At 46.9% G+C, this 27,316-nt stretch overlaps 1 long non-coding RNA gene across 1 annotated transcript in view; it reads right to left on the bottom strand.

Annotated features, from left to right (window-relative positions):
- The window catches only part of LOC144893290 (uncharacterized), a 41,097-nt gene extending 16,268 nt beyond the window's left edge, over window positions 1-24,829 (bottom strand). The window contains exon 1 of the long non-coding RNA XR_013624320.1: window positions 24,686-24,829. This is a non-coding gene — a long non-coding RNA (uncharacterized LOC144893290). The remainder of the gene's footprint in view (window positions 1-24,685) is intronic.
- Window positions 24,830-27,316: the final 2,487 nt, after the last annotated feature.

Below are 27,316 nucleotides of genomic sequence, written 5' to 3'. Positions count from 1 at the left end.
TCTTTCGCAATTCATCATTTGTCTTCCTCTCTCTCAACGATACTCCACTCATCCACCGAACCATTCGCATTTCCACCCTTTCCAGCCTTCGTTGCTGCTCTACGTTCATTACCCATGTCTCGCTCCCATAAATCATAACACTTCTCACACATGCAGCATACACCTTTCCCTTCAGCTTCAACGACACTCCCCTACTCGTCAGCACGCCACTCAGTTCCCGAAACTTCTTCCATGCACATCTCACTCTGGCAACCGTTGCCGAGTCTGATCCACCTTCTCCATTCAGCATGTCTCCGAGGTAACAAAATGTTTTCACACCTTCCAGCTTCACACCCTCTCCAAGATCCAACTCAACATTTCCTCCATCTGCAGCTCCCTCTGTGCACACTTTACACTTGAATGTAGCTGCCACACTGGTTAATGACCCTCTCAAACCACTACATTTTTGATGAACCCACTCAGCGCACATTGCACATTGAATGGAATTCACTCCGACACCCTTCCTGCACACAGCACACGGCCACTTCCCTGTTCTTTCCACCTCACCACATGCTTTACTACTTGCCATCGCCTTCGTTTTTCCGATATTCACCTTCAGAGCTTTTGTCTCCATACATTCCTTCCACTTGTTCATCTTCTTCAGTCCATCCATACTTTCTGCAATCAACACCAGATCATCTGCATACAACAACTCCCATGGTAAACCCTCCTTTGCGTTCTGAGCCAGCACCTCCATCACAGCTACAAATAGTAGTGGACTTAGTACCGACCCCTGATGCACTCCCACCTTCACCTCAAACTCACCACTGTTCCCGTCCTTCGTCCTTGCAGCTGTGCGTGCTCTTTTGTACATTGCCATCACTACTCTGATCAACCATTCCTCCACTCCTAACTTCCTCAATGCCCATGTCACTACTTCACGTGGAACCCTATCGAATGCTTTCTCCAGATCAACAAACCCAAGAAACAACTTCTTCCTCTTCTCCATGTACTTCTCCTGCAACTGCCTCACAATAAAAAAGCGCGTCTGTCGTTCCTCTTCCTGGCATAAATCCCAACTGCATTTCGTCGCCTTCACTTTCTTCCTTATCCTCCTCTCCAACACCCTTTCCAATACCTTCATTCCATGCTCCAAGAACTTCATCACTCGATACGAGTCCAGAGGGTCACCTTTCCCCTTGTATAGAGGGACGAGGGTACTCAGTTCCCAATCCACTGGAATGCGGCCTTCTTTCACCACCAGATTACAGATCTCTGTCATTCTCTTCACACCCCAACTTCCGGCTGCCTTCAACATATCTCGCACAACTCCCGTTGGCCCTCCCGCTTTTCTACTCTTCATTGCTTTTATCGCATCCTCAACTTCCTTCTCAGTTATCTTCTCTGCCGGTCCTAAAACTGGGTTACTCTCTATGTTGCCATTCCACAAAAAATAATTATTGTAGCCGAATCCATATTCAGATCTTCACCAAAATTGAATTTATTTGTCATTGTCACACACCCAACCTCTCCACGAAGTTTCGTCCAAATCCATCCACAACGTTTTTGAGATATCCTGTATCGTTTTTGGCCCTATCTCCCAATGGTGAAGAATCACTTATATAATTAAATAATTATCATATCCGAATCCATATTCAGTTCTTCATCAAAATCGAATGTATTTGTTCTTGTCAGACACCCAACCGGTCCACCATGGTTCGTCCAAATCCATACACAACTTTTTGAGATATCCTGCTATGTATCGTTTTTGGCCCCATCTCCCAATGGTGAAGAATCATTTTAAAAATTATACTAGCCGGATCCGAATCCGGATCTTCACCAAAATCTAATCATTTAGTCCTCGTCACAAACGCTACATCTCTGCCATATTTCGTCCAAATCCGTCCACAACCTTTTGAGATATCGTGTTCACAAACGGACAGACAGACAGGGGTGAAAACATAACCCCCATCCACCTTTGGTGGCGGAGGTAATAAAATACCTATAATGGTAATTGATCCGCTGTGAATAAAAGTGAAGCTGAGGTTTCGGGCCTTACTCTTCAATGGTCCAAAAGAGCAAAAGAGAAGAGCGGTTGCTTCCTGTTTTTTTTCTCCTTTGGGTTCTTTCGTAGTTTAGGCAGAACACCCAGCAAAAGGTTTCATCACTGTCACAATGCTACATGTTCATGATCATCATGGACGTCAGAAGAAATTACATAAATAACTCAAAGTACATGAGAAATGCATGTTTAATGTCTGACACAGTACATAGCCATGGCTCCCCAGCACTCCCGACTCCTTGTGGTGTCTCACACAAACTGATTATTACAAGACATAAGTCCGTTTATTCTGCAGCACGTAATGCTCCCACATACAAGATGGCGTCTCTCTTTATGACTTACGTCGCCTTCCCCCTTCCTCTTATATCATGATGCATTTTCACAATAGTCCACAACATCCGGCACAACAACAGCAACAACATAACGCTCTTCAGATAAAACTAGAACGGCACACGGTGGAGCGCATACTCCCGCCAGGCTGAACAGTTTATGTTTCGTATCCCACTGATGGGCCGGATCTGGATCTGGACCTGAACCAAAATCGAATCGGCTTGTACTTGTCACATAACCAAATCATTCGCCTCGTTTTGTCACAACTCTTCCGCAACTTCTTAAGATACCATGCCAGATATCGTTTTTGGCCCGATCAATCATTGGTGAAGAATCACTTAAAAAAAACTTGTATCCAGGTTTCGATCTTCACCAAAATCAAATCAAATCACACCCAACCTGTCCACCACGTTTGTTCCGAATCCATCCATAACTTTTTGAAATATCGTGCTATATATCGCTTTCAACCCTATTGGTGGAAAATCACAGTAAAAATTCTAGTAACCGGATCCAGATCTTCTGGTTGCCCCCCAAAATAGGTATTTGCTTTCTTCTTAGAAACTACACATGCAACCCCTACCCCCATCCCATCCTGTATACCTTTGAATCCTGTATACCTTTGTTATGTGTGTACACCTTTGTATATTGTATATATAATCCTGTATACATTTGTATCCTGTATATCTCCTCAGACCGTCATGGGTGATGAGGGTTGTGGTCAATTTTCATCGAAATATTGTGTGTAGTTTCAGAGAAAAAAAAGCAAATTCCTATTTTAGGGGGTCCAACCTGGATTCACTTTGACCCCTGTACACCCCCTTAGACCTTAACCTTTGTTTAATGCCGTGAACAAACTTTAGTCACAACACAACAAATATAATTTGTGTCAAATTTGGTTGCAATCTCATCAGCGGTTTCAGAGAAGAAGTTTCAAGTCTTTACGGATGGATGGACAGACGGACTGACGGACGGACGGACGGACGACGCGCCATCGCATAAGCTCCCCTGAACAACAACTCAGGTGAGCTAAAAACCAACCAACTGAAAAAAAAATAACCTGCCCACCAAATGTAATCCAAATCTGCCCAGAACGTTTTGAGATATCCTGTTCAGACAAAAAAAAAAAAGACAGAAAGACAGACGGGGTGAAAAGATAACCTACGTCCACTAGTGTGCATCTTTTTCCCCCTTTTTTCAAAACGTTTTGACAATCATCTTATCCCAAGGTATATTTTGTTTGCACTACCCGAACGTTAACTCTATCACAAATTTCAACAAAATTGGTGCAAATATATATATATACATATATATATGTATATATATATATATATGTATATATATATATATATATATATATATATATATATATATATATATATATATATATATATATATATTGTTACAGACGCGGTTTTGGATGTTAGTTTACCGAGCGGTTTGGTATGACCGCATCTGCACAGTTTACCCGATTCCACTCGAACGTTGGCCGAATCGCGCTACGCTAGATCAATGAAGGAAAGGACACAACGGCTGGGTTAAATGACACGACACCAGGGGTACAGTTCTCAAGACCTCCGGAGGAGGTTATAATATTTGTATGCAGAACGTTTTAGATTACACCGACAAGAGGTACAGCACAGGAAGGTGGGCACTTATTCACGGTCTTATCTTATTCCCGACAGACCACAGACAAACGGGACAAGACTGACTCACACAGGGATTGATGGCAAGGAGGGGCAGGTAGTCGATGGCTCAAGGTGCACCTTGAGCTCAGGGGCAGAATCGACCCGGTCCGGTCCAGAGATGCGGGGAGGTATCGTCGCGCTGGAGGTGGCGTCTGTTTCTCTTCAAGCTGGGGGCGCATCTGACGTCACCTCCGGTAAGTGGCTGCGTATATCCAGCGGGGAGTGACACGCCCTCGGCTCGTTAGCTCCACCCAGATGGAATCGGCCCGCCGCTTCTTATTGGGTGCGGGGGGGTTACCGGGCTCCGCCCTTGACGAGGAGCTGACAGTCAGCCCCTTCGTGGTAACCCCGTCGGAGCACATGGGCAATGGCGGCCAACCAAGCCAGAGTGAGGACGCCCACTCCCCGCACCGCCGCCGCGCCGCCCCCGCTGTGGTTGTAGTTCCATGAGATGATGGGAGGATGCGGAGATGAGGTTGTGGGGAGGTATTGGGAGGTCCTAAACTCACTACTGGTGCCATACAATCACATTCTGGTGCAACGAAGAGTCAGAATTAATGGAAACGAGTCCTTAACTGACATAGACTAAGAATAACTAGCAAGATGTCCTATAGTTGTCTACGTGAGATGCGGTGAACCTGGGCACGACATTTAATGGGGGAAAAAGGGGAAGGTCGGGGCTACAGAGTGTTGTTTACAGACAATGGGACTAGGGAATGGGGGATTGGGGATGGTTGGGGAGTATTGGGGAAATAGGGGAATATTTACAAGCGGATATGGATGGAGGCCAAATCCCATATCCGCAACATTGCACCCTTCTCTACCTCGGGGCGTCCCGACCCGATAATTCTTTACCTACGTTAGTGTGGCACTCAGATGTAGTTCCCTCTACTATTAACTCTACCCTGAGTGCGACAGTTTTACAGATGTTCACAATTGAGTAAATATGTCCCCCTGCGACGTTGCACCCTTCTCCTCACAGAAACACACCCACAGGATAACCGAATCGCGGAAAGAATCCTCAAACTAAACATACAGCCGGTAGGGAGCATTATTTACACAAGACTACGCTGATATTTACACTACGATCCAGGACCTGTTTTTGGAGGAACACATGCAGATGTTATGCATAGAGAGAGCACGCATGCCAGCATCGATACACCAACCCACGAGTGCTCTGTGGCCCTACGGCCTTTAATAATGTGCAGAGCACCCCGTTCAAACACCAAAAGCACCACCCCATCACACAGTCAGCACCATCCGGTGCACCAATAAAGTGCTCAACGTCACCGGTGGTGTCGCAGCCGGCCGATGTTCTGCCGCTGGTCTTGCCTTCATGTGGTGCACTTGGCCTTCTGGCTTCTTTCAAAAATAAAGAAAGGCGCCAACCGCGTCCATTTCTTTATTGTGGCCGTCAGGGGGCCAACTAAAAGTGGTTCACCTGTATGGCATAGGTGCCACGTTGACCCATAGGTCCATCAACGGGTGGTGCTTGCCCGCAAAAGACTGCGGTCCATGGTGGGCGGCCACAAAAATTGCGGTCCATATGGTGTATCGATCCCGGCAGCAAGCAGCGAAAGTGCAGGCCCACAACTGCGGAGCCAGCACCTCTCTCTCCTCTCTCTCTGCCCCAAAGCCAGATCCTCGGAGGTGGGAGACAAAAGAAGAAGACAAGTGAGTAAGGTGGTAAGGGCGCAAAAGTGCACGCAATATAAGGTAATGCACACTGGGGGCACATGGGAACCAGGTGAGACAGGTACGTTCCTACCGTACGCCCCCCCCCCCCCCACCAGGTAACCTACATTGCCCCTCCCTTACCCCTTACTGTATCCACAAAACACAACACTACCCATAAACATCTACTTTACAAATCAACAAACGTCCCTACTGTCTTCCCCGTTCCTCCCATAAACCAAATTCGTCTTCTCTCCCTCCTAACCAATCAAATTTGCCATTTCCAACTCTCATCACAATTTGCCATCTCCAACTCAACATCATAATTTGCCATCACCAATTCATCATCAGTCCCTCCTAAGGAGGGAGAGATGGAATCACCCCAATGTCTCATCCACGTCGTGATGCGTCTCACAAATCCTCACAGCAATTCTCATTTCCTGCAACACAAAACAAAGAAAACACAGGTGTGGAGTCATCATCATCACCACAGGTAAGTGGCTGCGTATGGTGCGACAGGTTCATCAATCCTAACTATTTCCTAAATGACTTTAACAACTTTACATTACCCGGGGTCTTTCCCTGCCAATCCATTGGCCCTCTTACACTATGGGTTCTAAAAACCAATTCCCATTGACCAAACTGTGGTGCTTTTCAATTTGGGGTCTCACTCCCCCGATTCATCTCCCGGTGCCCTTGCACAATTTCTGGGCTGCGACGTGTAGCTCTCCTAGCCGGTCTACCCACCTGCACACCTCCACCACTGTAGTTGCCACCCGAGCTTACCTGCTCCTCACCCTAACCTATCTACCTGGGGAAGGCCCTCTGGCGCTCTCCCCACTCGGTGCCCTCTCTGGCACTGGGCTACCCGGGTCCGTCCTCCGGATCCTCGGGCCCCATCCACAACTCTACCGGCTCCCAGAGCCCACCTGCGGCCTCACCTGGCCGACATCCTCACAGTGGTGGAGTGCCCAACCAACTACACACACTAACAGGCTACACGCCCAGCCATTTCCACAACACTAATGCACCCATCCACAATACCATTCTGCAACCGCACCACAAATGCCAATATCCAACCACAATTTACCTATACCCTCTACCTAACACTTACACTACCCGCCCCGGGTACTCGTGAAAGGGGTCCACTCTTCCCCCATCCACACCTTCGCACCATGCACACCACTCCGTACCACTTACTCCAACTCTCTCCACACCACTCATTCTCTGCTCCATATATTCCACACACCTGTACTTGCACACCTGTGCTCTCACACCTGGTGCCACCTGCACCCTTCTCTCCCCAAGCGCATTCGCGCTGATCCACAACACTTACTACTCATACACTGCTCCACACACCTGTTCAGTTGCACACCTGTGCAATCACACCTGTTCAATCACACCTGTTCAATCTCACCTGTTCAATCCTCAAACACACGGCATCATCTCAGCTAACTACTCCCCTCTGAAACTTGCGCTTCCCAGTCGTCCCTTTAAACTATTGCGCTCCCTCGTCATTATAATCCACACTAATCTACCTGCGTCCCCACTACAGGTATCAGTCACTAACTAACCTTAACGTTACCTAATGTCATCTTCGCTAGATCCCTACAATATAACCTAACCCACCCGGGCTAGTTTTCACTGCCATACACCCCATAAGCTATTGCGCATTTGCCCCACATGGGAAGGGTGGCAGGGATGCCACCCTTACCCACCGGGCCCATCGCTCACTACCAATTTTGCACATCAAATTTCAACAAATCAAAAATTTGCCAATCACTGCCCATCATCTGCCAATCACTACTGCCAATCCTTTGCCAATCATCAAATTTTGTTTTTCTCTAATTTTGGGGCCAAAACACTATCCTCGTCATTACAGTCTACTCACTAATGCCTCTCGGTGCGCCAATTCCTGTCCAAAGCCCGGCTTCGTAAAGCCGAGCTATGAATGCGGGTTGTTTGGTGCCAGCGGCTGGATACGTCCCGCATTCGGGGCAGGGACGGGGGTTTACCCGGGCCGAGATCCCACGCACCATCTCGGCGTGGAGCCATCCAATGTCCCGATCTCGACCTGCCGGCACGTCTCAACAAAACGTGGTCGCCATGACGACCCTTCCTATCCAGCTGCCCGCTCCGCCTAGTGGAGCACGGACGCGGCCGTTCAAAGCGAGGCCCGGCATGCACCGAGGGCCCGATTCGGCTATAAGTCGTTCTAACCTTTAACCCGGTTACCGTCGATGCTTCACCTGCATGGTTACAAGCATACGGTACCCCTTTCTTGCTCATACATGCAGCCGTTTCCATCCTCCTCGTACCTTTCCTTACACACCTCGGTACACTCCTTCCGCTCACCGACTTGGTCACACACCTGACCACCGAACACCTTGGCACACATTCGTCGCTCGCACACCTCACCAACACACCTCTTCGCGCCCCCTCCTCGGTCACCTCCTCTGTGACAATCACAGGTGTGCTCTCACTCGCACACCCAACCACGTGCCTCACTACCAATTCCAGCGTGCATTCCCACTCACGCTCTACCATTCCAGGTGTGCATCCTCCCATTCCAGGTGTACATCCTCGCTCACCTGTCACAACCAACTCACGCTCCTTGTCACTCTCACTACTCTCACCTCCATTCTTGACAGCGCACTCACCCTTACTCTTGACAGCGCACTCTTTCCTCATGCACCCGTCCGTTACACACCTTTCCCGCGCACACCCTTGCGCACACTCTCCCGTCACACCCTCTGTAACACTTACCACACCGCGCTTCCATGTGCTCCCTCGCACACGCGCTACGACCGACTCACTCTCGCCAGCACCCTCACTCCTTGGCACGCACTTTTTCCTCACACACCCCAGAGTCGGACTTTCTCGCACACCTCCTTTTTCGCACACCAGACCTGTCGCACACTTCACCAACAGCCTCTCACGAACACCCGGGTCCATCTCGACCCCCAAGCTCATTAAATCACCTGGCGCATCATACGCACGACCATATTGGTCACCACTTACACCGGGTCCTCTTTCTCTTCGCTTCTCCTCCATCACCTGCGAATCCCTCATCCGGTTAATGAGCACATTATCACGATCCAAACACAGACTTTGAACCAATTCTTTTACCTCCTCTTTTATCTCTTTCTTATCCTCTCTCCGTCGCTTCTTAATTTCGCTCACCCCTTCTTCCACTTCTTCTAATTTCTGCTTCACCTCTTTTATGTCCCGGTACGTCTCCTCAAGCTCGTCCTCTAAGGCTACCTTGACCGTTTCCATGTGCGTCCTCACCTGCCGGTCCTACGTCTCCATTACCTCTATCACCTCGTCCAACCTCGTTGTCAGTCCCTCACGTACCATCTGACATTCCCTCTTCGTCGCTACCAAGTCATTTTTTAGGTCAATTTGTGTCGCTTTTAACCCTCCTATTACCGCTGTGTTCTTCTTTACCTGGTCCGTTAGTTCTTTTTGTCCCTCTGTCAGTTGTTCTACTTCCTGCGTCAGGTCCTCTATACCCCCTTGCAATTTTACAGTCCCCTTTCTCACCTCCTTCTCCATGCGCTCCTTACAGTGCCTCACCTCCTCGCGCACTCCTCCGACCTCCTCACTCACACCTCTTCTGATCTCTTCTCCCATCACTTGCATCTCCTGCCCAGATGCCACCCTCATCTGCTCCATTTCCTCCCTGTGAGCATCCAGTTTAGTTTCTACCCCCATTCTGACCCCCTCTATCTGCTGCCCCATTTGTTTAACTTCCCTTTCCGCTTGGTCCCTCATGTCCCTCAATTTGCCTTCCATACTGTTTTCTAACCCCTCTAACCCCTTTTGCATCCCTTCCATTTGATTCTCTTGAGCGGCCATTCTGTTTTCTACCCCCATTAACCCCTCCTGTATTTCCCCTAATCTATTGTCTAATCCCTCTATTCTACTCCCTAACCCTCCGATCTGGGCCCCCATGTCATTCCTTAAACCCCCGATCTGGTTTCCCATGTCATTCCTTAAACCCCCGATCTGGTTTCCCATGTCATCCCTCAATTTCTCGCTATTGGACCCCATTACCCCCATTTGGTTTCCCATTACCCCCATTTGGCCCTGCAATCGCTCACTATCAGCCCTCATTTGCTCACTATTCTGGGCCATAAGGGCCTTCATTTGTATTAAAAACAGGTTCAAATCCACCGGTGGCGCTACCACGGTCGCGGGCGTGGTCGCCGTGGCCATGTGCGAGGCGCCATTTTGCGCGCCCGTAACCTCGTGCGCGACGACGCTATTTTGCGACCCTGCCACCCTCACTGCTTCGCTCGCCTCATGTCCCTCATTTTGGTCCTGGATCGACCCTGCCTCACTCTCCTCTACCGGAACCCAGCCGTCTTGGTCTGCCATAGCGCGACTTTCAAAATTCGGGTTTTTATATTTTTTTTTTGTAAAACACAATTAAATTTCGCTGTTACAATTTCGAGCGCGTGAAACGCGCTCCGGATCGAATCCCACTTCCCAACACAATGTTACAGACGCGGTTTTGGATGTTAGTTTACCGAGCGGTTTGGTATGACCGCGTCTGCACAGTTTACCCGATTCCACTCGAACGTTGGCCGAATCGCGCTACGCTAGATCAATGAAGGAAAGGACACAACGGCTGGGTTAAATGACACGACACCAGGGGTACAGTTCTCAAGACCTCCGGAGGAGGTTATAATATTTGTATGCAGAACGTTTTAGATTACACCGACAAGAGGTACAGCACAGGAAGGTGGGCACTTATTCACGGTCTTATCTTATTCCTGACAGACCACAGACAAACGGGACAAGACTGACTCACACAGGGATTGATGGCAAGGAGGGGCAGGTAGTCGATGGCTCAAGGTGCACCTTGAGCTCAGGGGCAGAATCGACCCGGTCCGGTCCAGAGATGCGGGGAGGTATCGTCGCGCTGGAGGTGGCGTCTGTTTCTCTTCAAGCTGGGGGCGCATCTGACGTCACCTCCGGTAAGTGGCTGCGTATATCCAGCGGGGAGTGACACGCCCTCGGCTCGTTAGCTCCGCCCAGATGGAATCGGCCCGCCGCTTCTTATTGGGTGCGGGGGGGTTACCGGGCTCCGCCCTTGACGAGGAGCTGACAGTCAGCCCCTTCGTGGTAACCCCGTCGGAGCACATGGGCAATGGCGGCCAACTAAGCCGGAGTGAGGACGCCCACTCCCCGCACCGCCGCCGCGCCGCCCCCGCTGTGGTTGTAGTTCCATGAGATGATGGGAGGATGCGGAGATGAGGTTGTGGGGAGGTATTGGGAGGTCCTAAACTCACTACTGGTGCCATACAATCACATTCTGGTGCAACGAAGAGTCAGAATTAATGGAAACGAGTCCTTAACTGACATAGACTAAGAATAACTAGCAAGATGTCCTATAGTTGTCTACGTGAGATGCGGTGAACCTGGGCACGACATTTAATGGGGGAAAAAGGGGAAGGTCGGGGCTACAGAGTGTTGTTTACAGACAATGGGACTAGGGAATGGGGGATTGGGGATAGTTGGGGAGTATTGGGGAAATAGGGGAATATTTACAAGCGGATATGGATGGAGGCCAAATCCCATATCCGCAACAATATATATATATATATATATATATATATATATATATTGTTGCGGATATGAGGATTGTGTTTTTTTATTGTGTTGTATTGTATAGTAAATTGTTGTAAATATCACCCTCTGTAAAATGTAATGATTCCTTGTAAATACCTCCGTAGTGCGAAGGTCAAAGGGCGTCTCGGTAGTTATTCCATAAACACCACATTGCAGGACACGATAAAACCCTTGTTCAGTAGCTTATATCTTATTATGTGTCTTAGGGTAAGGCTGTGTCTCCCATTAATTTAAATACTCCATTGCACCAAGTGAAATAAGAGTAGATCCCCTTTCATTTCATTTCAATGGCCAACTGCATTTTGGGCGGTTTTCTTCAACCACCATTGGCCACGAGGCAGGGTTGGGAAAGAAGGGCGTGTCTCCACCTCGTCATAGAGGGGAGGAGTGAGCCAGCCCCGAACAACCAACCGAGCACGAGGGGTTTGGTTTGAGAGGGCGGAGGAAGAGCATTTGGGGGAGGTTCGCAAAGGTTGAGGGGCGGGGCCTATATAACCCGCCGCGGGGGTGTCCCCCAAGGAGATGGGCTGGAGAGAAGTGTGAGAAAGGCTGAGCTGAGCTGCGTGGAGAGGTACACGAAAAGGAAGGGTCCAAGAGAAAGCCGAGGAGCTTTTACGAAGCAAGCTACACGAGAGATACAGCAGAGGAGTGCAGCCCCGTTTCAACCAGCCGCGTGAAGCCCTGACGGTGTGCGCTGTAAAGCGGATTTCAAGGAGCCGCCGGCCCCCCCGCTTCCCGCCCGGAGTGGACCCGCTCGCTGTGCCCTGTGATCCCACCTGCTCATCCTTTCCAGCCATTCCTGCCTGCAAGTTCCCCATTTTGCCTACGTGAGTTTGTTTTGTTTGTTCTGTCCTGGGTAGGAAACTAAGTCAGTATAAGCTAGTAATTTGCACTGTGTCACCTGCATCTCATGTCCCCTGTAAATAAACGTGACTGCTTTCTTTTTGCTTATGTGTGTAAATAATAATAAACCCAGTTACTCTTCTGTATGTCTTCTTCCTCTTTGCATTTGGTCGCTTTAGAGTTTTCCAGATTGAGTAGCTGTGGCGCGATACGGCCAACGTTTGGGTAAATCGGGTGAATCGGGGAAGAACAGTTCGGCCGCGGTTATACCTCCGCTCGGTAAAAATAACATCCTAATCCGCGGACCGTAACAATATATATATATATATATATATATATATATATATACTGTATATATACTGTATATATATATGTATATTGTTGCGGTTTTGAGAACCCACACTTGTAAATAAATATAACATCATTAAAGGTTAAAGGGAGCACCCCATAGATAGGCCACAAGCAACACGTAGGTCACCATAGGACTTCAGTTATTCCTTAGTATGTGTTTAGATAAGGCCATTTTCCAATAGTTGAATCTGCGTTGTGTCAATCAAATAAGAATAGGCCCCCTTGCGTTCATTCCGTCCATTTTGCCAGCCTCCCTCCAAGCGACGCCATTAAGCGCTAGCCATCGCCCTCGCCCTTTAGGGCCAGCGGCGTGTGCAACCTCGCTGGGCTTCCGCGCAAACCAGCAGCCTTCGCTGCCCTTGAGTTTGAGCTCGCTCAAACGCCGCCATAAGCCACGAGGTGAAGCCCAGAAAAAGGGGGTGGAGCGCCAGGAAGAAGGTGTGGCCACGTCACCCAACCATCAGGGCGGGGCCGGTAAGCCATAACCAGCCAACCAGGGCTGGAGGGACATCACCTGATAGGCGTGGCTTTTGGGCTCGCAGAGCGATCGCTGGCTGGATTATAAAAGCGAGCGCACAAAGCCCTTTTACAGGACTTATTGGGAGAGCGCACATTCAACAGGACTTGTTGGGAGAGCGCACTGGTAACAGCACTGCGAGGACGAATGCGCTTCATCGTGGGTTTTTTTTTTTTTTTTTTGTATACAGAGTCGAGGCTCGTGAAAGAGCTAACATTTATCAAAGAAACAAATCAAACAAACAAGCAAGCAAACAAAGTATATAAAAAGGGGAGCGGTCGACAAGATGGGGAGAGAAGGGGAGGAAGCACACAAGCACAACATTTGAGAGCAGGGACATTGGGAGATGTGTGGGAGGGAGAGGGCCTGGGGGGAGGCAGGATAGGTATAAAACGCAAGGACACCAAGGACTTCCAGGAAAGAAGACAAAAATCACCTCAAAAAAGTGGATTTGGGGTGAAATTAGCAGGGGTAGAAAAGATCAAGGTTTTGGATTGGGGAAGATAAGAGATGGTGGTGAACAGCCGTTTTAAAGACCTGGAGGGAGGAGTGGGATTGAAGAGAGTGAGGGAGTTTGTTCCAGAGGCGGGAGAAAAGAGGAATGAAGGAGTGAAGGTGAGCAGAGAGTCTTGATTTTGGCAGTTTAACCATAAGAGGGTTGCAGGCAGATCTTGTGCGACCTGTAGGAATATTTGGGGGACAGAGCCCAGAGAGAGCTGGGGGAGCAACGCCGGAGAGGAGTCGGTAGAAGACGGAAAAACCACCAACCTGCCTGCGGTGAGTAAGTGAAAGGCCCTCGGAGATAGCGTCATCGCGGGAGATTCCAATGATTCTGAACGCTTTGGTTTCAACAGCGTGAAGACGAGCTAGGTGTGAGGCAGGAGCACCAGCCCAGAGGGGAGAGCAGTATTCCATTGAGCTGCGGATGAAAGCCTTGTATGTGGTGAGGGGCTCAGGTGTGCCAAGGAAGGACTTCGCACGACGGAGGATGCCCAGTCGGCGACTGGCTTTGGAGGCCAGCTTGGAAATGTGGTTTTCCCAGGAAAGATCATGGCAGATAGTGAGACTCAAAAGCTTGAGTGACAGAACTTCTTGGAGAGGATTATTCAGAAAGTAGATGGGAGGGCTGTCTAGTCGGTCATTTCGGAGAGACATCGTAAGAGTGTGAGATTTGTCAGGATTGAAAGACATGTTCCACTTGTTTGCCCAGTCTGTGATTTTGTCCAGGTCTGCAGAGAGTGAGGAGGCTGCAGACTGCCGATCTGAGGGATGAGGAATGGAGCGGCAGAGAGTGGAGTCATCAGCAAAGAGATAGAGAGGATTTTCAAGAGAGTCAGAGAGATCATTTATGAAGACCAGAAAAAGCACAGGGCCCAGAACACTGCCTTGGGGAACTCCAGCCTGAACAGGAAGAGGAGATGAGAGAAACCCATTCAGGGCCACACGTTGACTACGACGAGAGAGGAAGTCCGCCAGCCATGCGTGGAGATTTCCATGGATACCAAAGGAGGAGAGTTTGGTGAGCAGAGCGGGGTGCCAGACCGTATCGAGGGCACATGATATGTCGAGGGAGACAGCTCTAATTTCCTGTTTGGCATTGAGGACCTCCATCCATTGTTGAGACAGCAGAAGCAGCATGTCCAGAGTAGAGTGACCTGGTCTGAAACCAAATTGATGATCAGAGATCAAGCCATTGGAGAAGAGGAAAGATTTCATATCCGAAGCAATGATGGATTCCATGACTTTGCTGATAATTGGGAGAAGGCTGATTGGTCTGTAGTTGCTAGGATCTGTTTTTGCACCTTTTTTGTGCAAAGCGGTGATGTTGGCTGATTTCCAAGCAGATGGCAGTTGACCTTGAGCAAAAGAGAGGGTGAAGAGAACAGAGAGAGGGAGTGAAAGAGCAGAAGAACAGGATTTTAGGACCCGTGGGCTGATGCCGTCAGGTCCAGTTGCAGAATCAGAGTCGAGGGTTGACAGAAACTTTTCCACCTTGTCAGGAGGAAAGGACACGGAGTCCAGGAGCAGCTGGGTACGGCTGGGTACGGTGGGTACAGAGAGGGATGGGTTTGGGACACAAGATTTGGAGGCAAACACAGAGTTGAGGCATTCAGCTTTTTCACGTGCGGAGTCAGCTGTGTAGCCGTTTGAGGTAAGGGAGGGGATGGAGGGTGAACAAACACCAGAAACAGATTTGACCAGATGCCACCAGGATTTGGAAGAGGGAGACAGATAAGAGAGTTCGGTCTTGAGAACGGAGAGATATTGTTTCCTGGCTCTCCTGAGGGTGGACACACACTTGTTTCGGGCTTTGTGAAAGGAAATGAGATTTCCTTCCGTTGGATTTGCTTTCCAGGAGACGAAGGCAAGTTGTTTCTGGGCAACAGCCTCACCACAAGATTCCGTGTACCATGGACGGGAGGAAGGGTATGACAACTGAAGACGAGATGGGATAAAAGATGGGTTAAAATGGGATGGACGAGATGGGTTGAAAGGACTTGCACAATTTGCACTTGTGCACAGGACATTGGAGAGGAGGCGTTTGGCGCGAGTCGTACAAATATTAAGTACGCCGCCAGGATACCAGCCTTCCGCCCGTGACATAATTGTCCGTTTGCGTTACACTGTGAAGAGCTGCCTGCCGGGTTTTCCATCGCCTGGACCGGAGCCTGACTGGAGCCTGGACGCGCTGGTGACCATCAACCTGTTCCTCTCCAATCCCCGTGTGAGTGACTGTGTGTGAGACGGGCCCGTTTGTCCAGGGAATAACTTAAGCCTGTAATTAAGACTGCCCTGTGTACTTCTCCTTCCTCTTTCTATCTTATACATTTCTTTCGTTTCCTCTTCTTTCTGTACATTTGTAATAAATTGCCTTGTTCTTCCTGGTTTCCTCTTATCCGATCGCATCAGTCTTTTCTCTCATTGGGTAAGCGTGGCACGATTCGGAACCGCTATAATCGGGTCTAGTCGCCTGTTTACAGCTTGGATCACGGGTTGCTATCCGCTCAGCATATTCCATCCATATCCGTGATTCGAGCGGGAGTTAATCCCTCGTTTCCGGTCGGCGTTAGTAATTAGGCAGTAGTGAATCCCTAGGCCTAACAAACCCTACCTAACGCCATGCCGGGAAGGACGTTATAACTTCCAGGACTCGCGTCGGCCAGATAAAAGACAAGGGGACTAACCCCCCCCCCCCCCCTTGATAAGGGGAGAGCCGACGTCGGAGATCCGTAACAATATATATAGATACATCAAAGGACACAGAGCTGGTGTTATAGTCCATTATTTTTAGGCGAGTTATATGAGGCAACCCGGCGGAAAAGTTTATCGTTTTTATACTTTGCACACATACAGTATAATCATCATTGCTTACTGTCTGAAAGTTCCTGAAAAATCCAATGTCAGCAACTTTGTCAAATGTCACACCAAACATGCCTACCCTTTTAACGACTGCGGCAGAAGAATTTTTGGAGGTCGGTTTGCTGGGAAACAAATATTGTTAATTGTTATTGCCTTTTTTGTGTGTTGGCAGGCTTGAAAAATGGCAGAAGATTGCTTGTTCTGTGATGAAAGTTTGAACCAGGGTTCCACTTGTGCTGTTTCAAGACGACTTCAAACCATTATTGAGAAAAGTTTAGAGTATGGAGATAGGCTGCATACTAAGCTCACAGACTGTTCCTCAATTGTTGTGCATACAGACTGTCGGAAGTATTATACCCATCCAGGATCCAAAAAGAAACCTTCCAGCACAGACAAACCAACATCAGAAACACCCCGGTCTACGTTCTGCCATGCGAGAATTTGATATCAAGACTGACTGCGTCTTCTGTGGCAAGGAAGCCAGCACAAGGGTTGAAAAGAACAAAGGAGCTAATTTTCGGAGGGAAATCTGTGAAGTCAGAACCATTGAAATGAGAGACAAAGTGATTGCCCGAGCTCTTCAAAGAGGGGATGAGTGGGGTGAGGTTGTTCTAGTCCGGGCAGAGAGTGTCATAGATTTTGTGGCAGCTGAAGCAAAGTACCACAACAAGTGCTATTCAAGATACTTTTCTGACAAGATCTCTGATAAAAGTCAAGGTCGTCCAGAGGATGAAGAAAAGCAGTATGCGTTCAACAAGCTTTGTGCATATCTGTGTGAGAATGATGAATGTCAATATTCTATTGCCGAGCTTGAAGAAAGAATGAATGAAGAAGGCAACCAGGCATACAGCAGGAAACATTTTAAAGAAAAACTACTGGCAAACTTTGGAGACAATCTCACCATAACTGAGTTACCAGGGAAGAATGGAGTGGTGAGTTTCAGAGACAATGCACAGAAGATCCTTCATAACAAGTGGTACACAGATAAAGCGTCTGACACAATGACTGAACGAAAACGGATAGTTGAGACGGCAGCAGCAATTGTCCGAGAGGATGTCAGGTCGTAAATCTTCGATGGTGAGACCTATCCAGCAGCGAATTCTTTGGAAGAAACAGCTGGTAAGATGGTTTCCAGAAACGCTGAAATGCTTCGTTGATGGTGTCACTCAACCACGCAAAAGAAGAAACAAAAACTCAGACAGAAAGTCAGCAACTATCCAGCATGCTATCATGTTTGCAAACCGCCCAAGATCCTTTGTGTCACCAATCCTGTTGAGTGTTGCGGTGTACATACATCGTAAATATGGCCATAAGGATCTCATCAATCTGCTGCATCATACTGGATTAGCAGAGAGCTACGCTGAAGCACTCCGATACGAAAATTCCCTTGTCCTGGACTCATCAGCTCCTGACAACACATTGACAGAGGGATTCATGCAACTTGCATTCGACAATGTTGATTTCAACACCAACACCCTTGATGGTCATAACACATTTCACGCATTGGGGGGTATTGAGTGCATCACCCCTTGGAAGGAACACACCAGTGCCAAGGTGCAAGGAAAATTTACTTGCAGGTGTCATTGGCACTTTTGGAAATGTACCCATCAGAACATGCAAAAAGCCAGAAACACTTGGACTGCAACGAATCGCAGTCAGAAGCCTGTCTCTGTGTCCTGAGGAAGCATCTCAATCCTTGGTGAGGGCCATGAAGTTGGACTCTTTGTGGATGGCAGGCTGTGCCATGGAAATACTACCAAGGCCATCATGGGCTGGTTTCATGGAGGAAGCAATGCAAAATTCAGGACTGTTTGCAGTCAGTTCGGTTGATGCACTTCCATTCATAAACCTTGACCCAACCAAACCAAGTGCCATCTATACAGCTCTGATGTTTGCTGTTGATGAGTGCAAGAAGAACAAAGCCTGGTGCGTCGTGAAGTTTGATCAACCATTGCATCAAAAAGCTTCAGAAATCGTCGCAGCATCATCAGAAGACTTCGGAAATGTCATTGTGAGGCTCGGTGGTTTCCATCTGTTGGTGTCTTTCATGGGAGCAGTTGGCAATATAATGGCTGGGAGTGGACTTGAGCAACTGTGGAGCACTGTGTATGCTCCTTCATCTGTATCACACATGGTCACAGGCCACGCATACTCGCAAGCACTCAGAGCGCACTTTCTGACTCAAGAAGCATTGGCAACTATTCTTCTGAAGACCTCAACACTACTTGATGGCACTTGCAAAGAGAGTCTTCGTCAACTGTATGCAAGTCTTTTGGAAGGTTCTGATCTTGAAGAAGCCTTCTCCTCTGAAGACGTTGCAAAACTGTTTGATCACATACAACAAATCTGCAATCAAATGAAGGATAGCAACAGAACAGGTAAACTGTGGATTCAGTACTTTGAGCTTGTGCAGATCATTAGACTGTTTGTCCGTGCAGAGCGAACAGGCGACTGGCATCCTCATCTATACACCGTCAAACAGATGCTTCCCTACCTGCATGCTGCAGGACATCTTGCCTATGCCAAGTCTGCTCACCTGTACGTGCAGCAGATGGAAGAGCTTAACTCAGAGGTCCAACACTTGTTCGTGGAGTCCGGCTACTTTACAATCCGCCGCTCAGACAAACTTTGGGGTGGAGTGTGGTCTGACATGACCATAGAACAGGTGTTGATGAGGGCCATGAAAACATCTGGAGGATTCACTCGAGGAAGAGGGATATCTGACAGCACCCTTGCCCGGTGGATAAAAGCACTACGTTTGACAGTTGCGCTCTGCAACAGCCTTGAAGACTTTGCAGGTGTTGTTCATGAAACATCAGAACAACACAAAGAGCTTCGACCCTCAAGACAAACCAAAGACAAAAACGACGTGGACTGCTTCATCCAATGGTTAACTTCTCATTCACCCTTTGAAGCCAAGCCTGCCAACATGCTGGTCAGTTTGTTAACAGGAGTGATTGCTGATGAATCTGTCAACTGTGACAATGCACTCAGAGTGGGGATTGGTTCCCAAAAGGGCATGATCGGCAAAACTTATGCTGAAGTGAAACTGCAATGCAAAAACAGAGTCAAATCCCTTGTCTCCATGAACAACTCAGTGAAGATCCGAGGGAAAGAAGTGGTTGTTCAGCCACAACAGATGCTGAATCTTATCCTCTCAATTCTGGACTCAGAATCAAATTTAGCAACATACATGAAGCATGAGCTTGTGCCATGACCACCATCTCTGGTTGATGTCAATTCATTGAGACGACCCTCAAAAGCTGCATTAGCATCACTTCTGTTGTCACTTCTTCCACCTGGGCCTGCTGACGTGCCTCACGACCCACTTTATGTCATTAATGGAGGTCACCTTCATTGTGTTGTATGGCCGTGCCCAGCGACATATGCAGAGATCTGTCAGACATACGTGAGGCATGTTCCCACTCACTATGGAATGACTGCAACTGTGGTTTTTGATGGTTATGCTGGCCCTCCCTCCACAAAGTCAGAGGAGCAGAGGAGACGAGCAGCAAAGCGCACATCTGCTGACATTGACGTAGCTGGTCATATTAAAGCTACTGTGTGCCAGGCTGATTTTCTTGGGAATTCACACAACAAGAAAGGACTCATAAAAACTCTCAGTGAATGTCTTCAAGCTGCTGGCATTGATGTGAAACAAGCAGTCAGCGATGCAGACACTCTGATTGTGTCCACAGCCCTCCATCACACGACAGAGGGCCAGCCAGTGGTAGTCTTAGGAACTGACACTGACCTCCTCGTGATCCTCGTGGCCAGAGCACCTTCTGATTGCAACATCTGTCAGGTCAATACTATTACTGGGCACAGTAAAGCCCCACAGAAAGTATTCAGTGTGTCTGCCATCCAGCAAGCTCTTGGAAACTTGAAGGACAACTTTCTGTTTCTTCATGCTGTAACCGGCAGCGAAACAACATCAGTGCCGTATCAGCAAGGAAAAAAGAAAGGCTACAAAGTACTGAAATCAAATGACCACCTGGCACAGACTGTGACAGTCTTCAACATCCCAGAAGCAGACGCAGAGGACATTGCAAAGGCTGGTGAAGAATTTTTGCTGCCACTGTATGGTGGTTCACCTTTCAACAGTTTGGATGATTTCAGACTCGCAGCGTTCAAGAAAAATAATGCCAAAAACTCGACAAACAGTGTTTTCCAAATGGCAAGCCTGCCACCAACCAGTGCAGCTGCTCGTCAGCATTCCTTCAGGACCTACTGCCAGGTTCAGCAGTGGATGGAAAACAACATTGATCCAAACAAATGGGGATGGATTCTGTCCAATGGTTCCCTTCTGCCAGTGCCAACGGATTTGCCTTCAGCACCGGATAAACTGAAGCGCATTGTGTCATGCAAGTGCAAGGCTGGCTGCACTGGTGGTTGTGGCTGTCGAGGAGTAGGTATGCCTTGTTCCGTCATCTGTAACTTTATGGGGCTAACATGCAACAATGCATTGGAACTGAATGACTTGGAAGACTGATCAAGAATGTTTTGTGAATTTTTAGTTTTCAGTACGTTTTCAGACTGAAAAATCACTATTTCAAGCTGACATCAGCACAAATATAACATCATGTATGATTATTATGTTGTTAAAAATGGGTATGATTATGAAGATAAATGTGTTTACTTTCATTTTTATGTGATTAATGCACCAATAATAATAATTAGTATTTGAAAGGCATTGGATAATCTATCCATAAAATGAATGAATGAATGATCGTTTTAAGGCCATTTTCCCCGCTGGAGCGGGGGTTAGCCTTGCGGGCCCCATGACAATCATGGTTCCCTGTTTGAGGCAATGTTTTTATGGCCGGATGCCCTTCCTGACGCCAACCCTTGGTCGCCTCTTACGATGCGCAGGGATACGGTGTACCTATTCTAAACCGGGGTACACACCGGGATCATTCATCCCAGCAAGCTGGTACTCAATTTGCCGACCTCGGAAGGATGACAGGCTGAGTCAACCCCGCTGGCGTTAATTCAGCGATTGACCGGGATTCGAACCCAGGATCCGAGGATCCCAAGCCGGCACCCTAACCGCTAAGCCAACACCAGGGATAATCTATCCATACCCTCTAAATATCCGACACACGATTCTATTGCGGAAATAGCTTAAAATGAATGCAATAAATAATTTTGTTGCTGACACTGGATGTTTCGGGAACTTTCACAGGATAAAGTTTGGCCCCTCTTCTTTTTGTGTGCGAAAAATGAAAACTATAACCTTTATCCCCACCCCAATACCTCATTATACTGGACTATTAATTCAAGTAAACCATTTTGCATGTCCCAAATCCGGATCTGCAGTAGACTGCATAAGTGTTCACATTTTGATGCCACCTGAGTTTATTTCATGATACTTTCAAATCAAACTTAATATATAGTCTTCACAAAGTACTCCAAAGTTATAAAGCTAAAAAAATGCAGATAAAATGTGAATAAGTTGGATTAACAGAGAAAATCAGATGATTCTCAGTTGCATAAGTATTAAATCCTTCGCTTAATGAACCCGAAATCACTTCAGGAGCAAATTATTTGTTAGAAAGGTTACAAAATAAGTGTAATAGGTTTCAACTTCATGTAATCAGTGGTTTAACTTAAAAATTGAGCTCCCTCACTTATTGAAGGAGTTTTAAGGTGCAACTCACTTGGTCAACCAACAATGCCAACATGAAGACCAATGAGCTTCCAAAGAGGTCAGACAAAGTGGTGAAGAAGTACCGTTCAGGAGAGGGTTACAAGAAGATTTCAAAGTCACTCATTATCCCTTTGAGTATGGTGAGATCATCATTAGGTAGTGGAAGATGTATCATATCACCTAGAATCTACCCAGATCAGGTTGCCCACCCATCCAAACTCAGCAGGCGGGCAAGCAGGAAACTGGTTTGGGATGTAACTGTAAATCCAACAATGACTTTGAAAGATCTACAAGGCTCTATTTGCCGTTTGAATATTATCCAAAATGGGGGTCAGTGTTCCATCAATCAACAATATCCCATTCCATTCACAAAGTTGGCCCCTGGGCAGGTGATAAGAAAGAAGCCATTACTGAAAAAGACGCATCTAAAAGCTGGTATGGAGTTTGCGGAAAAGCATCTTAATCACCCCCAAATATACTGCAGGCATGTTCAGAAAACAAAAAAACGGAACTTTTTGGTCTAAATTCAAAGCGTTTTATCTGGCGAAAGCCTAACACTGCACATCACCCAGTCAACTCCATCCCTACTGTCAAGCATGGTGGTGGTAGCATCATGTTATGGGGCTGCTTTTCATCAGCTGTTCAGGACAGAAGGGACCTTGATGAAAACCTGCTTGAGTCAGCCATTAATCTGAAACTGGGTAGGAGATTCACATTTCAGCAGGCCAATGATCTGAAGCACAACGCTGAAGCCAAGTCCTGACCTGAACCAGATTGGACATATATGGCAAGACTTGAAGAATGCAGTCCATTGACAATTCCCATCAAGCTTTGCAGAACTAGAGCAATTTTCACATGAAGAATGGGCAAATAATTTCACCATCTCACTGTGCAAAGCTGTTAGAGGCAGTCATTGCTGCTACAGGTGCTTCCTCCAAGTACTGAATGAAGGGGGGCTGAATACTTTTTCAACCTGTGAATTTTAATTTGTACATGTTTTTTACAGGTATTCCTGACATGCATCCTCCTTCAACTATAAGTGTTTAGGATGATCTTTTCAGTTGTAAATAAAAAAGTTAATTTGGAAAAATTGTTTCTACATAATTCGTAATTCATCTAAATGTTTCATTATTGGTAGAGGTGAATACTTTTGCATGCCGCTGTGCATGTACACAGTATTGCAATGTAATAGTCACCCACTAGGCGGTGTCATGAAACAGGCCAACACTCATAACAGCTCCCTTTTTAACATTACTGATATCTTATAATGCAATTTATTATACTGCCCTTTTGGAAAGAGATGTAAACCGGTAATACAACAATTTAAATATTGGAAAATGTTACCTCTAGGTAAGCACAATTTCAGCATACCAAATTTATTCAAATACATTATTAGCCCCCATTGGACTTAGTCCGAAACGGGGGCTTATGGATTGAGTCTCGTACGTCCGTCTGCAACAATATCTCAGAGATATAAGGACTAATGTTATCCGTACTTGGCCCACAGCCAATACATGATGGCGTACATATGCACATCATTTTGTTTCGAGATCAGGTCCAATATGGCCGACTGGTGGCCATTTTGTTACTTAAACGTGTCCCCAACCATTTCTCGGACATGCAAGGACCGAGTTTGTTCAAACTTGGCACAAAGGCAATACATGAGATAATACATATACAGAAGATTTTGTTTTGTAATCCGACTAAAGATGGCTGACTGGCGACCTTTAACTCCATACAGCAAAATTACTAGAACCACAGGGGCTATGACATCCTTGTTTATTGTACACAGCTCCTTTCCTATTCCATCTCCAGGTGCTGCTTGACACACGCCATAAGGGAGTACTCCGATTTCACTCTGTTTGTTTGTTTTCTTGTTTTTCTGGGTGATATCCAGCCATCCTTTGAACTGGAAAGCTGAAATTTGGGCACAATAGTGAGCACATGCTTTGGCAAAAACTGTATTTTTGATTAATCAATTAATTGATTAATTACTTAATTATTATCGATTTATTAAGTACTTATTTATTTCCTTTCTCATCTGGGCAATATCTGAGGCACCTTTTGATATAGGAAGCTGATATTTGGACACGACAGTGACCAAGTGATTTGGCTGTAAAGGGTATTTTTGATTTATTGATTCATCAATTAATCGATAAATTGTTTACTATTTCGATTAATTAGTTAATTCATTAATTTTCAAAATGTTAGACTTTCAAAGAGTTGGATGAAACGGTGGTGGTTTAGGTATGCTATTAGCCAATTGACTAATAAATTAATTATTTTATGACTATTATTTATTTAAATTACACAATTAATCAATTAATTACTGTATACTGCTTCGTCCCCATTCCATCTCCATGTGCTGCATATATTCTTTATTTAGAATGTCTTTTATTTATTTATTTCGCATTGGGGTGGTGTACTTTAAAAGTATGTCGACTTGTTTATTTATTGGGGAAAGAAATTGACTCCTGTTCCTCTGGCAAAATTATAACATAGGACTATGCCAGGCGCTGAATAGTTCAACCATAACAGTCACATCAAAGTAATAAATGTGCTTGCTGTTACTGTTGTGAGGGAGGCTCTTTGACCTCGGCTGGTGTTGAGGGTGTGCTGCTGGTCCTCCCGGCTGGTGTCTTGCGATGCTCGAGCTGCGCCTTTCCTCCACTAGCCCATTCAAGGGCAGTCCATAACAGGGAGGTGGTGCTGACTCGGCCACTCTCAGGTCCACGTGACTGTGGCGATACAGGGCACCTTCCACATTCATGAAATAGGAGCGCAGGGCAACTTGTTTCACACCAGTTCCTACCTTCCGGGAAGCGGTTTAATGCAGATGTACTCACCAACATTCAGCTCAGGAAAGTCTTTGACACACCCAAGGTGACTCTCCAAGAGTTTTGACGCAAGGTGAGTTTTGACGCAGTTTCTCCAAGATACCTGGGATGACACAAGGCTCGAGGAAGTTGTTGGCCACAGATAAGGACGTCTTCAGCCTCCTTGACATCAAGCACTGCGCTTGCTGAAAATTACATAAGAAAAAAGTAAGAAAATTACTTGCACTGCACTTGCACGGCAAAGACACTGGGCTTGCTAAAAATGGCAATGAGTGGCTTGTGATCAGCCTCTGCCATGATCACTTCCTGGCCATGCAGGTAGTATGGGAAGCATCGACAGGCAAACACTATTAGTCAGGTTCACTATGTTTTTTCGTTCCAAATTTTTGGAGATGAGCAAAACTATGCATTTTTGGAATATTCAGAGCATGAGGAATCCAAAAATTCATGTTGGCATTTGGGTAGACACCTTTGCGAAAATGACACTCAGGACAGTGATGAAGATCTGTAAACGCATATTCCTGAACGGTATAGACCTAGTAGATCCTGTGTATAGGACTTATAGTTCAATGTGATACTAACAAGGCTGCTTTCTTGCTTTATAAACCCATACCTATAACTTCAAAGGACTTGCAATAATCATGTATTATGTAATACAGTTATATCACAAATATAAAGACAATGGTTTTCAATTACCTTTGTTTGTTGCTTTTCTATAATCCTGAGCACTATTTTGAGGCCTTTATTGGATTGCTTGACCCAGAAAACATAGGATTAGCATATTTAATTAAGTTTCTAGGTTGACCAGAAGCCGAGATAGCGCAAAATATGTATTTTATGGAGGCCATTTTGAAAATCCAAAATGGCGGCCATGCAGGTGTCTGTGCAAATGCCAACATTGATTTTCGGATTCTCCATGCTCTGATGATTCCAAAAATGTACAGGTTTGCTAATCTCCCAAAATTTTGAACGAAATTATATTTGTTAACATAGTGAACCTATCTCAAGCATCCTTTTTCGATCTGTACATAGTTTTGCTACATAAATGTTAACACCCTTCATGCAAATGCAACTGGTTGTCCCTCCTGCAAGAGACAGCACCTTGGCTTTAGTCACTTTGCATGGTGACTGGCTTTGAGATGTCATAGTGCCTTAATTCAGGCACGGTGGTGACCAGGTGCTTTATTTCATGCACGGCAGCATCGTCTTTCGGTAGCCAGTCATATCGTGAATTTGGCCAGGTAGGTCACAAAGCCAATGAAACATTGGACCGCCTTCACGTCTGTTGGGTGTGACATTTCCAGGATAGCTCTTGCCTTTTCAGGATGAGTTTTCGGACCATTTGAAGACAGTATAATATGTCAATGGAAACGGACCTTTCTCACCTTGAACTGCAGCTTCTTCAGTCCAAGTCTTAGTTTAACCTGCCTGCAGTAATCCATCAGTGCCAGTAACTTATCAGTGCCAGTAATCCATCAGTGCCAATACATATCACGTGCCTTCGATACGGTCTGGCACCCAGCTCTGCTCACCAAACTCTCCTCCTATGGTATCCATGGAAATCTCCATGCATGGCTTGCGGACTTCCTCTCTGGTCGTAGTCAACGTGTGGCCCTGAATGGATTTCTCTCAACTCCCCTTCCTGTTCAGGCTGGAGTTCCCCAAGGCAGTGTTCTGGGCCCTGTGCTTTTTCTGGTCTTTATCAATGATCTCTCCGACTCTCTGGAAAATCCTCTCTATCTCTTTGCTGATGACTCCACTCTCTGCCGCTCCATTCCTCTACCCTCAGATCGGCAGTCTGCAGCCTCCTCACTCTCTGAAGACTTGGACAAAATCACAGACTGGTCAAACAAGTGGAACATGTCTTTCAATCCTGACAAATCTTACACTCTTACTATGTCTCTCCGAAAAGATTGACTGGACAACCCTCCCATCTACTTTCTCAACAATCCTCTCCAAGAAGTTCTGTCGCTCAAGCTTTTGGGTCTCACTATCTGCCATGATCTTTCTTGGGAAAACCACATTTCCAAGCTGGCCTCCAAAGCCAGTCACCGACTGGGCATCCTCCGTCGTGCGAAGTCCTTCCTCGGCACACCTGAGCTCCTCACCACATACAAGGCTTTCATCCGCAGCTCAATGGAATACTGTTCTCCCCTATGGGCCGGTGCTCCTGCCTCACACCTAGCTCGGCTTCACGCTGTCGAAACCAAAGCTTTCAGAATTATTGGAATCTCCCGCGATGAAGCTATCTCTGAGGGCCTTTCACTCACTCACCGCAGGCAGGTAGGTGGTCTTTCTGTCTTCTACCGACTCCTCTCCGGCCTTGCACCCCCAGCTCTCTCTGTGCTCTGTCCCCCAAATATTCCTACAGGTCGCACAAGATCTGCC

The sequence above is a fragment of the Myxine glutinosa genome, chromosome 8 (genome assembly GCF_964187855.1).
Source record: "Myxine glutinosa chromosome 8, kmMyxGlut1.1, whole genome shotgun sequence".
In the NCBI taxonomy this organism is placed as follows: domain Eukaryota; kingdom Metazoa; phylum Chordata; class Myxini; order Myxiniformes; family Myxinidae; genus Myxine; species Myxine glutinosa.
This window is presented reverse-complemented; position numbering and strand designations above follow the sequence as displayed.